The following is a 12,138-nucleotide window of genomic DNA, read 5'->3' on the forward strand; positions in this document are numbered from 1 at the left end:
GAGTAACTGTTGGAGAACACGAAGTGAAAACTTGAAGTGTTATTTTACTGAAAATTCCACGTGGCACTGAGGTACAGCCATGCTGCCTGGACATTTTCTGTGGCCAACCTTTGTACAAGGAAGGGACAGGCACACCACTTCCTTGGTACTAAGCCTCCCCCACTGCCTGGCATTGGGCGCTGTTCCTTCATAGTGCGCAGATCAGGCCGCTGACAGTAAGCCACCTTTACCCTCGCCTAACACTGAGTGCCCTCCCCCCAGGCTCTCTCCTGTCCTTAGTCTGCCACAACACTTTTCTCTGGGCCCTCCTTCTCTATCATACCATCTACCCATTCTACAGTCTTAGCTCCTCTGTTCAGTCACCCAGCATTTACTGCAGTTCTACTACATGTCAGTGACACCCTTGGATGGGCTCATTGAACCCATTCATCCCAGACTCCTGAGTCCCCGCCTGTGTCCTCTCTACCACATGTCCTTCCTTCCTCTGAATGCTCAGCTTGAATCCCCTGGCACAGCCTCCAAAACTTCTTAATAATCCAGCTCCCACAGGGCTGAATTCACCAGACTAACCACCTGGTCTAACCACCTTCCAGGATTAGCATTCCCCAGGTGGCTTTTCCCTTGCCAGTCTGAAACGCAGCTCCGAGCTTTCCCTCTGTCCACCTCTAACCACTCCTCCTCTCTTCTTCTCCCACAGTTCCATTGTGAACGCAGCCTCCACTGCCTCTCCCTCCCAGGGTTCTCCAGCTCACTCAGGGTGGCTCATTCTCCTTGCTTTGCAAAGGTCTGAGGAGTCGCCCTGCAGGCAGACAAACAACTGAATGTTACATTTCAGGTCCTATTCTTGGGTCAGCCATCACCTAAGACCCCACCCTGCCCCCAACATTATGGGGCTCATCCTCTGATCTGAGTCCTTCCCTCCATTCCCTCTCCCCTCCTTCCCTTGGGTCCCTCTCCCGGTCCTTCCACCCACTGACAGAAATGAAAAGTGCCTCTCTAGTAAAAGTCATGTCTGAGAAAGGAAGTTCCCTTTCCACTTTCTTACATCAAGAAACAAGCTCTTCTTTGGAAAAATATCTGCTCACTTCCTTTATCCATTTTTAAATCAGATTATTTTGGTTATTTTGTTATTGAATTGTATGAGTTCTATATGAATTTTGGATATTAACCCCTTATCAGATATATAATTTGCAAATATTTTCTCCCATTTTATAGGCTTTTTTTTTCATTTTGTTGATTTTTTTTTCTTTGTGCAGAAGATTTTTTAGTTTGATGTACTCCCATTTAGTACTTTTTGCTGTTGTTTCTTATGCTTTTGGCAAATAAGTACACAAAAAGATACTCATTGCCACTGATCATCAGGAAAATGCAAATCAAAACTATCATAAGCTGTCACCTCACACCTGTTAGAATGGCTGTCATCAAAAAGAGAAGAGGCAACAAATGTCACAAGGAGGTGGAGAAAAGGGGTACCTGTGCACTGTTGGTGGGAAAGTAAACCGGTTCAGTCACTGTGGAAAACAGTATGGAGTTTCCTCAAAAAATTAAAAATAGAACCAGCTTATGATCTAGCAATTCCACTTTGGGTATATATTCAAAGAAATTAAAAATGGGGAAGAAGAAAAAAATGAGCTCTCTATTTCCAACACTTCCCTCTCCAGTGAGGCTGGCGATCGGAACTGCTGAACCGCAGGGAGCCAGCAGGCTTCCTGCCTCATCCTGGGGAATGAGGCTGTGGTTGACTTTTGGAAGCACTTGTTTTTCCCCTTTTGGGCCACCACACACACGTTTTCAAGGACACTGACCTCACTGACTCTCTCAGCATTGCCTGCAGCCTGGTCACTGCACTGTATCACCCCCGGACAGGGCTGTGAGAGACCCTGGCAGAGGTGGTGGGAAAGCAGAGAAGGACAGTCTACAGAGGAAGTTGAATGCAGGAGCTCAAGGGCCTGCAGGCAGGAGCTTGCTGCATGTCTTGGCCTGAACATGATGCACATTTTCTCAAGCATGCTAGTTAAGAAGTGGAAAATATCCACAGAATCTTTGAGTGATTTCCAACTCTGATGATCTGACGTGTCTGCCTGTAAATCATAAAAATGAGTGGGAGACAATGGGACACCAGGCTTTAAGGAAACTGAAATTATAAATTTGACATCCCAGCCCAATAAGCTGATGTCACCTGGCAGAGACTCGCAGATGCAAGTGCAGTTCAGAGTGACATCTTAAGGTACACAGTGGAAGACGAAAAGAAGGAAGAAATAACCATTCACTGAATACCATTTATGTGCTATAAGTGATCTTCCGGGATGTAAATCTCTACATACATTATCTAATAGCTTTTCCAAAAATTGAGATATAATTCACACCATAATATTCACTCTTTCGAACTATACAATTCAGTTGTTTTATGACATCTGCAAAGTTGTGTAACCACCCCCACTATTTAATTCCAGAGTATTTTAATCACTCTAAAAAGTAAACCCACATCCATTAGTCATCACTTTCCCTGTTCCCTGAAGCTAGCAACACTAATCTAACTTTCTGTCTCTACTGACTTGTCTCTTCTGGACATTTCATGTGCCATATGTGGTATTTTGTCTTTCACTTAGCATAGTGCTTTCAAGACGTATCCATGTTGTAACATACGCCAGTACTTTATTCTTTTTCCTTCCATTGTATGGATATACTACATTTTGTTTATTCTTTCATCCGTGGATGGACATTTGGGTTGTTTCTACTTTTTGGCTAGTGTGAATAATGAGGCTATCAACATTCATAGACAAGTTTTTGTATGAACGTGTGTTTTCAGTTCTCTTGGGTAGCTCCCCAGAGTAGAACTCCAGGGTACCATGGTAACTCTATGTCTGACTGCTTGAGACAGTGATTGCACAATTTTCCATTCTTACCAGGCATGCATGAGGGTTCAGATTTCTTCATATTCCCACCAACATTTGCAATCATCCATCTGTTTTATTATAACTGTCCTTGTTTGTATGAAGTAGTATATTATTGTGGTCTGATTTGCTTTCTCCTAACAACTAATGATTTTGAGCATCTTTCCATGTGTTTATTGACCATTTGTATATTTTCTTTTTACATCTTCTTTGCAGATTATATTTTCCTAATTTGTCCTGCCAAATCCAATTTTTCATTTAGTGTTTAATCCACTTATATTTAATGTAATTACTGGTAAAATGGGATTTAAATCTACCATTTTGTTGTTTTTTTTCTATGTCATGTCTTTTTTTTTTAAGGTTTTATTTATTTATTTTAGAGAGATGGGGAAGGGAGGGAGAAAGAGAGGGAGTGAAACATCAATATGTGGTTGCCTCTAGCACACCCCATACTGGGGATATGGTCTGCAACCCAGGCATGTGCCCTGACTGGGAATCAAACCAACGATGCTTTGGTTCACAGCCCTGCATTCAATCCACTGAGCTACACCAGCCAGGGCCTATGTCATGTTTTTTTTTAATTTCCTAGTCCTCTATACTTTCTTTGTGTTAAATAGATATTTTTGAATGCCCAATTCAAATTCTCATTTCTTATATTTACTAATCTTTAAAAAATTTTTCTTAGTACATGCCTTGGGGATTACAGTTAACATCTTCATTTATAACAGTATAGTTTGGATTGATATTAGCTTAATTTCAATAGTATACAAAAATCTTGTTTCTATATAACTTATTTTCTTAACCCTCCTTTGTTTTCTTATTATTGTCATACAAATCACATCTTTGTACATTGTATTTCTATTAACACATATTTACTGTTATTGCTTTATTGAGTTGTCTCTTAAAGTAGACAGGAGAAAAATAGAAATAAAAAATACATTTGTGCTGTCTTTTATATTGACCAATCTAGTTTACTTTTATTGATGCTCTTTATTTATTCATATGAATTCTTATTTCTGCCTAATATCTTTTACTTTATCCTGAAGGACTCTGTTTAGCATTTTTTCTAGGACAGGTTTGCTAGCAGCAGTCTCAATTTTTTTACACCTGAGAATGTCTTACTTTCTCCTTCACTTTTGAAGGACAGTTTTGTCCAATATAAAAGTCTTAATTGATCATTTCTGCTTTCAATTTCAAATAAATTATGCCACTACCTTCTGGCCTATGATATTTTTTATGATAAATCACCTTTTATTGTTACTGAGTTTCTTTTATGTGTGAATTGCTTTATCTTGCTGTTTTTAAATTATCTCATTGTATTTGGATTTTGACAGATTATGATGTGTCTTGGTGTGTATCTCTGTTTATCTTACTTGGAGTTGATTAAACTTCTTTATATGTACATTAAAGCTTTTCACCAAATTTGGGGATTTCAAGTTTTTTTTATTCTAATACTCTTTCTTCTTCTCTGTGTCTCCTCTCTGTCTCTGCCTCTCTCTCTTCCTCTCTCCCCATGTTTCTTCCTCTCCCCACCCCACATTACATAAACATTGGTATAAGTTTTGATGTTCCACAAATCTCAAAGTTCTGTTCATTTTTTTCTTCTGTTCCTCAGACTGGCTAATTTCAATATACCTATTTTTGTTTCCTGATTTTTTTCCTCTGCCTGCTCAAATCTGCTGTTCAACTCCTCTAGTGAAGTTTTATTTGGTTATTTTACTTTCAACTTTAGGATTTCTATTTGATTGTTCTTAATAATTTCTATATCTTTATTGATATTCTCCTTTTAGTGAGACACCATTCCTATACTTTCCTTTAGATCTTTAGCTATTATTTTGTTTATTTTTTAAACATATTTAAAATACCTAATATATTTTTCTACTTTATTTTTTTACTGTTTATTCTATTACAGTTGTTCCAGTTTTTTCCCCCTTTCACCCCCTCCACCCAGTCCATCCCTCTCTTCCACAGTCAATCCCCTCTCTGTTGTCCATGTCCATGAGTCATTCATACATCTTTTCAACTAATGCCTTCCCCTACCTTCCACCATTCTCCTCTCCCTGCTCTCTTTTTACAGCTATCAGTCTGTTCCATGTTTCCATGTCTCTGGTTCTGGTTTTCCTATTAGTTTATTTTGTCACTAGATTCCAGTCAAGTGAGGTTGTGTGGTATTTGTCTTTTAGTGACTGGCTTATTTCACTTACCATAATAGCCTCCAGTTCCATCCATGCTGATGCATTAGGTAGGACTTCCTCCTTTCTTTCTGCTGCATAGTATTCTATTGTGTAAATGTACCCGTTTTTTTAATCCACTCATCTACTGATGGGCACTTGGGCTGTTTCCAACACTTGGTTACTGTAAATTGCACTTCTATGAACATAGGAATGCATAAGTTGTTTTGAATTAGTGTTTTAGGATTCTTAGGATATTCCCAGCAGTGGAATTGCTGGTTCATAAGGCAGTTTCACTTTTTAATTTTTTGAGAAAATTTTGTACTGTTTTCCATAGTCGATGCACCAGTCTACATTCCTACCAACAGTGTGCTAGGGTTTCCTTTTCTCTATATCCTCACCAGCACTGGTTGTTTGTTGATTTTAAAATCCCTAATTTATTTATTTATTTTAAGATTTTATTTTTATTTTTAGAGAGGGAAGGGAGGGAGAAAGAGAGAGAGAGAGAGAGAGAGAGAAACATCAGTGTGCGGTTGCTGGGGGTCTTGGCCTGCAACCCAGGCATGTGCCCTGACTGGGAATTGAACCTGCGATGCTTTGGTTTGCAGCCCACGCTCAATCCACTGAGCTATGCCAGCCAGGGCTAAAATACTTAATTTAAAGTCTTTGTCTAGTAAGCCCAACATCTGGGTTTCCTCAAGGACAGTTTATATTGACTTCTTCCCCTCCCACCTCCATGTATATGTCCTGTACTCTTGTTTCTTTTCATGTCTCATAATTTTTGGCTGAAAAGTATACATTTTAAATAATATATAATGTGGCAACTCTGAATATCAGATCCTCTTCCCTCCCTAACCTTTGTTATTGTTTTTTAAAAATTTGTTTGTTTAGTGATCTTCCTGAACTAATTCTATAAAGTATGCATTTCTTTTCATATGTGACCACTGAAGTCTCTTCTCAGTCAGCCTCATCAGTAAACAGTTATTTGACAGAGATTCCCTTAGATGCCTGGAAACAATGTCTTCCAGTCTTTGCCAAAGGGCTCTGTGAGTGTTGGTATATAACTTCAACACTGACCAGGTGTTTACAACTCCACTTCAGTCTTTACTTTCTGCTTGTTCAGAGCCTCAAGGTTAACCAGAGGTGAGCACTTAGGGTCTTTTCATATCTTTCCTAAGCATGTACACAGTTCTATGCATGTGCCTGACCTTCAAGATTCTACATAACTTTTGAGATGTTTTTACTCCCACTTAGTGATTTTCAAAATGAGGCTCAAAGGTATTAGGTGATTTGCATAAGATCTCCATCAATCAGTGAGAAACAGTAGTTTCAAGTCCAAAGCCATGCTTTTTCTACTCCAAGAAGCAATTCACCTGCAATATCCATGGGTGTTACTCTTCCATGCTCACTGGTATTCCTGGCCTTAAACCATCATGGCAGCCCTTTATACCAAGTTTAGGATTGAAGGGTGAGCTGTTGGCAGTTGCCAAGCACCTGGGAATAGATACCTAAAGTCAGAACTGATTCCAAGGAATCCCAAGGATGGAAGAAGGAAGGTTTGCCTCATGTGTAGTAAACAGGGGACAATTGCCTGTGCATTTTCAGGACTGAGAGGCATTCAAGATCATCACAGCTGACTCCAGCCTGTTATAAAAGCTTCATTTGCTGGGCACTCACTAACAGGTAACGAAAGAAAATCTCAGCAAGTGAGTTATTAAGGTGGTATATGATTCCAGAGTTTAAGATCTCCACTCCCGGGATCAACTAAACTGCTTTTATTAAATCCCTTCCATGGAATTCTTGACAAATGATCACTTTCAATGACAAACAACTTACTACCAAGGCCCATGTTCTACTTTCAAGTTTCTGTACTTGTTGGACAGCCCAGCACAGTGGAGCAAGGTTACTCCTCCTGATCTGTGACTTTGTCAAGTCACTTTCTCTCTCTGAAACTGTTTCCTCATCTGAAAGAACAGGAAAAAAAAAACAATGTCTACTTGGCAAGGTTGTTGGAGGACTGGTGACACAAAGCATTCTGATGTACTTGGCAGAGGAACCCATTAATGGCAGCTATTATGGAAAATTCTTCTCTATAAGAAACTGAAGTCTGTGTCTCCGCAGTTTCCACTTACCTTTCCTAATTCTGTTCCTTCAGCCCACCTCCTAAACTTGTACTTTCAGATCATTACACACAGCAATTGCATTGTTTATTTGTATTTAAGCTAAGCCATTCTACTTCCCAAAAAAACTCCTCAAAACATATGCTCTTGACTTCTTTTACCACCTATTTCCTCTCCCAAAAAATAAGACCTACTCTCCCACACTCCCACCCACAGTGTGGGAAGGTATTCAGGTTGTTTTGACCAGCAGAGAGAGAAAAGTTTGTCTCTCACTCTCTCATCATAAAGCTTATACTTTTAGTAATTCAGTCCAAGGTCACCTTAATTTTTCTGTTAGCTATGCCACATTGTGAGACTATTCAGGGTTTCATGTTTGCACTTAGATTCATGGTCACAAGATCAGTATCTTTTCGAGTACAAAGTCAGTATCTTTTCCATTCCTGTTTAAATGCATCTTGTTAGAGTCAGCACAGGTCCCAGGCAGCTGAGACCCTGGTTTTTACATCCATCTAAAGCCTATAAATTGGCAAATAGGAAAATAAATTCTACCACATCATCCATGCTTCTCCTGTCTCCCATTCCCTTCCACTCACCAACTGTAAATGTCCTCACTAGATGAGCACCTGAGACTATTTCAACAACAACAACAAAAAGACTGGGGCCTGAGAGATGCTGAACTTAAGTCCATGAACAATTATTGGACACCAGACATGTATCAGGAACTTGTAAACCCATGTCTTATGTGATACGCACAACAATCCTCTACAGAGGGCATCATAAACCCATTTATAGGTGGAAGTCAATCAGGTCAGGTGATTTCCACAGAATCACACAGCTAATAGCTACAAGGATGGGGTACAGATCTGGATGTATCTGACTCTGGAGCCTATGCTCTTTCCCTCTATTGTCCACGTTCCCCATTTTGTTAGTGGAGTCTATGAGTAGCTCCCAAACTTCAAAATGCATAGGAAACACCTTGAAAATTTGTTAAAAATATAGGAATGGGGAATGTTTCATTCCTCAAATTTTAATTTATTAGATCCGAGTGAAGTTGACATCTTTAAGAAGCACTACGTGGTTGTAAGGCTGGTGGTCCACAAACAACAGCCTGCCCTGCCACCCCAGCTCTTGAGCTCTGAAAGTCAATCCCCAAGCATTGTCCCATGGATCAAGTCTACTTTGGCTCCCTTCCTGGCCAGACCAGCACAAATACTGATGGAGAACCTCTCCTGGAAGCAGGAGGGATACAGTTGGAATCCTCCTCAGCTTCTCCCTCTTGCTGTTCCTGCGGAATTTTTCAGCCCAGACTCTAAATATTGCCATCTTCTGTGACCTTTGATTTGCTTTACAGATCTGGCCCAAGGAAGTGGAAAACCCCAGGCATGGATGTTGCAATAGCTGATTAATTAATGTAACTGGAGTGTTCCCTGCATCCTGGAGCCCCTCGCAGTAAGAAATAAGACATTCCTGGGCTGTCTTCCAGGCTGTCTCCAAACATGGTAGTTTACACAGAGAAACAACAGCCCATCATGGCTGCTGCTTCCCCATCCCCCATCCCCACTGCACCAAGACCCGCATCAGGCATTTGCATTTTAAGACTCTTGCTTCACAGATCTGAGCACTTCCCTATCTTTACCTAGTATCCTGCAGGCCTGTCCTTCAAGGCACCCATCTTTGTCACGAGACAAGTAGAGAAAACTGCTTCTTCCTTCCTTTCTGGATATGAGTAATGGTTGAAATTTTCTCGTGGTTAGTATGTGGTGACAGAGTTTCTGCAGAAAGAATTCAAATTTAATGAGAAGTTCATAGATTCCCTGACTGTATTTTGTTTGTTCTGTTGGCAAGAAAGATTCAGAGAGACTGGGCTAAAATGTCTATGTGAACAAGCTACTTAATCCCTTTGAGATCTAGCTCCTTTGTCAGTAAAGCAGGGATAACAATCCGAACTACCCCTTGGTTATTACTAAGAGCACTGAATGAATACGTAGTACAAAGGGCTCAGCAAAGTTGTGGACCTGTGGTAGGGTCTCTGTGATCCTATGCATGTTGTCATGATTCTCTATATCTTGTTATACCCAGTGTAGTCCCCAGAAAAGCAGCGTCTACATAACCTGAGATCTTGTTGGAAATGCAGTCTCTCACCTCCAACCCCAGATCTATTCAATCAGAATCTACATTTTACAGGTTTCCTGGGGATTCAAATAAACATCACAGTTTGAGAAGCAATGGTTAGCTCACTATGCATGCAATAGGGTGGGAAGGTTAGGAATAGGTAGAACAACCACTTTCTAATTTTTTTTATCTTCTTTGTTACTGATCATCATCCCCACCAAATTGTCCCAAATTCAGGTTCATTTTCCTGTGAGCCTTAAACAGAACTCGGCCTCCTCCCTCTCCCATGTGTTGATGGTTCCCTGCCTAAAGATAAAAGACTAACTCCTTGGAGGGCCATTCAAGTCCCTTCCCAGTCTGTTCCAATCCTACCTTCCCATCCACAGTGCCTGCAGATGTTACGCTGTAGCCACGGGTAATGTCTGTCATTTCTGAAAGGCAGTCTTCACTTGTAGGTCTTCGGCTCTTAATTCCAGAAATAATCCCTTTCCCATGAGGCACTGACTTTTCATCACCTTCTCCAACTTACTCAAACTCCACTTCCTGGAATGTTCTTCTCTGTCTTCAAAATCCTACTCAGCCTTCAAGATTCACTACCACTACCATGGTCAGAGTAAGTGCAGATCAAGCTCATGATGGATGAACATCTCAGAATCGTGAACTTGGGTTCTTGCTTGGCCTACCAACAACTTTGTAGATCTCTTTGGGAAAATCACCTGAGCTTTGGAACCTTGGCATTCCTGTTAATCCTATCTGGGTAAAGGAGCAAATAAAGTCAAAATTCAGAAAATTAGAATGAGGATTCCCAGGGGCTACTGTGCTTAGCACAGTGACTGGCACATAGTAAATGTTCAATAAAACTTAGCCAAACCTACTATAGTGTAAACCTACTTCAGCATAAATTTCATAGAAGTAAGTGCCTATGTCTGTTTTGTTCCCCGTTATAATCCCAGCACCTGACCCAGTTTCTGATACACAGTGTCTGTGTTTGTTCAACAAATATTTGCTAAATAACTGATGCCTAAGAAGTGCTATGTAAATTGTAAAGCTCTATACAAATAAAAGGTCACCATTTTGTTTGTTTATATTTTAGTTATCAGGATTTAAATAACTTGAAAGAGAGACAAAGATCACGAATTTGTTATTGTTGTAGTTGCTGACTTATGCTCCCTTCCAGCCTCATGAGAGCACACTATGACTTCTTTATATACAAGACAAAGAATATATACTGTGGTGGTTTCCTTCCCCATTATTTGAACATCTGTGCAAGCTGTTTTAAATTTTCCATCACCATAACAACCTGCACCCCCCATACTAACTATTTTGAGCCACATTGTCTCTAGAATGCCTGGCATCACCAATTTAAAAGCTCCAGCATTCAGTCTATGTCCAACTTCTTGGGCCTATGTCTGTCCCTGACCATCTCTCAGCCTCAAAAATGCCCAGAAGAGATATCTTTTCTAAGAAATGGTAGAAGAGAGGCCCCAACAGGATATGGGCCCAATACTTGGATGAGGGGTAAACGTGAGGGATAGCTTCAAACAGGGCAGTTAATTAGGAGGTCAAGAGCAGCCAGTAGGCCTGTTAGGTCATGGAAACTCTACCACCCTGGCATAATTATCCTCACCTGTTCTCTTCCAGACCATCTGCACTAGCCCCCACCCGTCAGACTCTGCCCTCACTGTGTCTCCCTCAAACTCAGGGACTCGGGGTAAAGAGGTTACAGGTGACTTCTATCCCAGGTAACCTCAAACTTTTATATGTATATCTTATTAAATAAGGGATCTCCTGCAGCTCTTGTTAAATGGTGGATTCTGAGTCAGTAGATCTGTGGTGGGACCCAAGATTCTGCATTTCTAATAAACTCCAAGTGACACAAAAAAGTGGCTGGTCTGTAGATCACACTTTGAGTAGCAAGGGTCTACTCTATCCCTGGACTATGGATCCCATCACTCCCCTGAAACCTTAGAAGCCCAGTCCTCTGTTAAATACTTTAAAATTTTTTCTTATATTTTTATTTTTTAATTAAAGATAAATAGAGATATATATATATAGGGAAAATACATTTGAAGTATGGAAAATCTTCTTCTATAGATTCAAATTAATAATCAACACCACAGTAATTGATACTGAGTATTTTGTACATGGAATAAAAGATAAGTTCCAATTATAGTGCACATTGAATATTTACTATCTTAGGTTTTGAGATTACTTAGTCCCTTTCATAGAAATATAGATTTTACCATTAAAATAGAGTTTATATAGTCTTTTGTATGTTAATTTTAATCCCCTTTCTCTTTTTATACTATTTTACTATCAACAATGATTCATAATCTAAGGAAGTGTCCTTCCAAGAACAATCAGGATGAATGATCACTTGGCTACAGGTCAGTGAAGTTGAGGATAGTATGATAAACCAACAACAACAAACACTAACTAAACATTTACTAAAAGTCAGACTAAGTGCTCCATAACAGTTTATCTCATTTAGTCCTCAAAACAACCTCATATAGAAACTGATACTAATTTCCACTGTAAAAATAAGAAAATTGAGGTCAAGAAAGGTTAGGTAAACTTTCTTCTATTTTCCCAAAGCTGGTAAGCTGTAAAGTGAGGATTTGAACAAGGATCTGCATTATCTCCAGAGCTCAGACTGTTAACAGCTACAAAATTAAAAAAAATAAAATAAAAGAAATTCAAGAAATACAAGAAAAAAATTTGTTAATTCAAAAAAAAATCAAACAATACAAGAAATTCAAATTTTGGACATCTATCCACAGTGCCTTTTAAGAGATAGTAACATTAAGAGGATCTGAAATGATAGCCGAGAAGGTGCAAGTT

This window comes from Phyllostomus hastatus, unplaced genomic scaffold (assembly GCF_019186645.2).
Source record: "Phyllostomus hastatus isolate PE091 unplaced genomic scaffold, TTU_PhHast_1.1 phas_contig_210, whole genome shotgun sequence".
NCBI classification, from domain to species: Eukaryota; Metazoa; Chordata; class Mammalia; order Chiroptera; family Phyllostomidae; genus Phyllostomus; species Phyllostomus hastatus.